The following is a 4,487-nucleotide window of genomic DNA, read 5'->3' as shown; positions in this document are numbered from 1 at the left end:
GCTAAAGTGACAAAACAAGTTATATTAAATTAAACAAATGGCATAAGCATTGCTTGATTAACAATTAACACTGATAAAACAGTGCAAACATGTTATTCCCAGAGAATGAACAGAACGAGAAGTGAAGGTCCAAACCTAGCTATTGTGAAGCGACTGCGTTTCTGCAGCTTTGCCACTTTTGTATAAAAATATATAGTATTATTCTATAACAGACGTAATCATAATATGTCTGGTTATTTTTCACTATCAGTTTATTATAATTTATAACAAATAGTCTAAAGATGCTTTTTAAATAAATTGAAATGTTTTATTGCTCTATTAAAAGTGAATTACAATATAAATGTTTGTTCTGATCAGAACATCAAACACTGGACTCCTGCATGAAACAATGCTGCGATGTGATTGGCTGATGGACCTTACGTGCATAAACCTTTACATTCCTCTCATTGCACTTTAAGAAGTAAAACAGACATCACGAGTCACGATTGATCTCACACATGGTGATGTGAGAGAGGGACACAAACTCAAACCCGCTCATCTCTAACTGAGGCTGCACAGGGGCCCGGGACAGGGGCCCGGGACAGGGGCCCGGGACAGGGGCCCGGGACAGGGGCCGCACACTGTTCACTCCAAAGTTTCACGTCAGAGGTTCTGGACGAGACGGCGCTCGTCCGGACCGGATCTCCGCCTCTTAGTGACCCGGGGCATAGACGCCCCTCACTGGCCTCACCTGCAGCTGACACGGGCTGGTGTAAATGTTAAACTTATCTTTCATTCAGACATATTATTATGCGCGGGGCAGAGCTCTCGTCGCCTCCAGCCTGAGCGAACTAACGTGACAGAATCGTGTTGTTTCAAACAGCAGCATTAACCGTCTCTTTGTAAGATAAGTTCAATACCTGGAGAGTGTTGTTGAGTTTGCAGTTTCTTTACATCGTCAAGAAGTTTCTTCTTTCGTTTTTCGGCACCAGGAGATATATTCCTCTGGACATGAGGACCACGTTGTGTTGTGTTTATGTTTTGCTCTCGTTCTGCTCGCGCACAATGAAGTTGACCAATCAGCGCAGGTTTGGTGTCTCGGTTGCCAGATTGTCATTACAAATAAATGCGGTTTGTGCGTTATATGTTACCGCTGTGTGCGCTGCCGCGCCAGCAGCGCTACCACACTAGTGGCGCACGCTGCGCTTGCACTTCGCATAAGACGGGTTGCCAGATTGGGGGCCCTATTAAAGCCTCGGGGCCCTACGCGGCTGCTTAGTTCACTTATAGGCTGGGCCGGCCCTGGAGTTGATTGATCACAGCTTTTCTAAATATCGACCTCTGTGTAGCTCATTCAAGGAGTTTGTGCAATCTGAAAGCACTGGGGCCTCCATCATTTACGTTTGAGATCACTTTCCACACTATCAGTGCATAGGAACGCAACAAGTGACGGACAAGGGGGCGACAACATATGCGACCACGTGGTTTTGTGATGTCAGTAAATGAGCTCCATACTAGTAAGGTGTCCGTTGGATTCATGAGCTATGAAGTAAGGCCTTATGTTTCTTCTTCTTTGGCGTTTTATGGTGGCTGGTATCCAAGTGTTACATTACCGCCACCTACTGTAGTTGAATGTCTTAGACTTTATTCTTCAGGCTTTACTTTTTCTTTGAGGCCCCTCCAACCTTACTGCCCCTACGTTGTTTCAAGCGCCAGCGCTTTGGTCATATAGCAGTAGTCTGCAAAGGGAAGAAAAGAGTCTAAAGAATAAAGTCTACAGTCTAAAACGTACATGCACCTTTTCAGTCAGCTGCCAGCCGCTTTTTTTAAATTGAGTCACACATAGGCTAAGCGCTAAGGCAAAACTACTGTCATTTTACAACATTACATTGTCACACAAAAACACTGGATGTTGCATTGCACATTAATATACTCAATTTTCTTAAATCTTTTAGTGACTTTTTTAACAATCTGCATTTTTTTCTGTAAGCACGTTTATTCCCTCCTATTGTAACAACGTGCTGTATGGAACACAGGGGGCAAACATGAGCCTCGCAAAATCGCACATGAAAATCTTTTTTTTTTTTTTTTTCCCAAACGTCTCCTAGCTGTAATTTTGCTCTGAGCAAATCTAACAATAAATTAGCTTAATTTGTATCAACTTCGGTAAATTCAACACAAAATAACAAAGATGATCAGAAAGAACGTCACCCAATCAAAATTTATAACTTGATTACTCCACGAAAATGTAACGTAAAAGTACAAAGTTTTGGCTAGAATCACATTGCTATGTGGAGAGACCGAAAAGGCAAAAAGGTGAAAGTTTCTATACATGGACCCACTAAGTTATATAAAAAATAACTACCAAAGTCCTTAGAGCGCAAAAAAGCCAGGTATTTGTTAAATCACAACTCTTGTGAAATTGATATGAATTTTGGCCCTAGTTTACCTCTTCGTGTCATCTGCAAATTATAAACGTCACCTTTTCTCCATCCATCCATCCATCTTCTGCCGCTTTATCCGGGGCCGGGTCGCGGGGGCAGCAGTCTGAGCAGGGACTCCCAGACTTCCTTCTCCCCAGACACTTCCTCTAACTCCTCCGGGGGGGATCCCGAGGCGTTCCCAGGCCAGCCGAGAGACATAGTCTCTCCAGCGTGTCCTGGGTCTTCCCCGGGGCCTCTTCCCGGTGGGACATGCCTGAAACACCTCCCGAGGGAGGCGCCCAGGAGACATCCGAAACAGATGCCCGAGCCACCTCAGCTGGCTCCTCTCGACGTGGAGGAGCAGCGGCTCTACTCCGAGCTCCCCCCGTGTGGCCGAGCTCCTCACCTTATCTCTAAGGGAGCGCCCAGCCACACGGCGGAGGAAACTCATTTCGACCGCTTGTATCCGCGATCTTGTTCTTTCGGTCACTACCCAAAGCTCATGACCATAGGTGAGGGTAGGAACGTAGACCGACCGGTAAATAGAGAGCTTTGCCTTTCGGCTCAGCTCCCTCTTCACCACAACGGTCCGATGCAGCGACTGCATCACTGCAGCCTCTGCACCGATCCGCCTGTCGATCTCACGCTCCATCCTTCCCTCACTCGTGAACAAGACCCCGAGATACTTGAACTCCTTCACTTGGGGCAAGGACACCCCACCCACCTGGAGAGGGCAAGCCACCTTTTTCCGGTCGAGAACCATGGCCTCGGATTTGGAGGTGCTGATTCTCATCCCAGCCGCTTCACACTCGGCTGCAAACCGTCCCAGTGCATGTTGCAGGTCCGGGTTTGATGGAGCCATCAGGACAACATCGTCTGCAAACAGCAGAGATGAGATCCTGTGGTCCCCAAACCGGACACCCTCCGACCCCTGACTGCGCCTAGAAATTCTGTCCATAAAAATTATGAACAGTCACCTTTTCTTTGTTAATATAATCACCAAATTTAACCACTAAATATTCCAAATTTGTTTCAGTAAAGACCAAATAACCAGATCAGATAATCCATTAATTACCATAGATTTTTGGTGTTCAGCTGTTTAAATAAAGGTTAATAAATACAGGTGTCAGTAAATTGGTGTGTTTCTAGGAGTAACTGCAACAAATGAATGACAAAATATAATTAATTTAATTATAAACCTTTCACTTGGCCTTTGTCCAGGTTTTGACATGGAAAAATTATTCAAAATAGGCCAAATTTGGCAATCAGAAAGAAATCTGAGTGTGTTTAAATGACATTTCAATAACTCCAGAAATCAGTCAAGTCTGTCAAATATCCAGAAGAAACCTGTTCGAAAGTCGGGCTTCATGCGGGACTCGAACCCAGGGCCTTTGTGCCGAGGCAAGGATGCAAAATACTATGCCCCCCTTCATCTCGAATCCTCGGACAACAGCTAACAATAAGAATGTGGTACAAAATGTCTTTCCTGTTTAAGGTCCGTGTATAATGGGCACGGTCTCCAAATAAACGTATACAGTTGACAGCTTTTTCCAGAGTCCACGGCCACTAAGGAGTTTACCCGCGAGTCAACATCTATTCCTTCAGTTGTGTGGAAATGAAGAGCTCTCAACTATACTCTTTTACACACAGTACTGCGGTCAGTTTGAATTTAGACTTGGGGATGCGTTCCATTGCCGCCGACACTGGCACAAAAACACATTTGCCGGTAAATCGGTTGCGATTGAGCCCGGAATTTAACGCGGACAAGGCCAGGGCGAAACCAGGACCAAATCAAGGCTACATCAGAATTAAACTGGGCTCAAACCAGGACCAAAACGAGTACCATGATCCATAAAGAAGACGAGTAAACTTACGTATTTGTCTGTCGTCTTAATAATCAACTGTCGACCCTCTGGATTACAACCTGTGACACTGATGCGGCTTTGAATACTCAAAATATACTTGCATTACGTGGCAAGTCCTGCATCGGTAAGGCTCAACATCTTTCCTTAATAGCTATAAACTGTCAACAGGAAAATTGTCTTTGCGGATAAAGGCAAAAAGAGAGAACTAAACACATCTTAT

Source organism: Eucyclogobius newberryi, unplaced genomic scaffold (assembly GCF_026437365.1).
Source record: "Eucyclogobius newberryi isolate DKJ021-1_F unplaced genomic scaffold, fEucNew1.0.hap1 SCAF_17, whole genome shotgun sequence".
Classification (NCBI taxonomy): Eukaryota; Metazoa; Chordata; class Actinopteri; order Gobiiformes; family Gobiidae; genus Eucyclogobius; species Eucyclogobius newberryi.
This window is presented reverse-complemented; position numbering follows the sequence as displayed.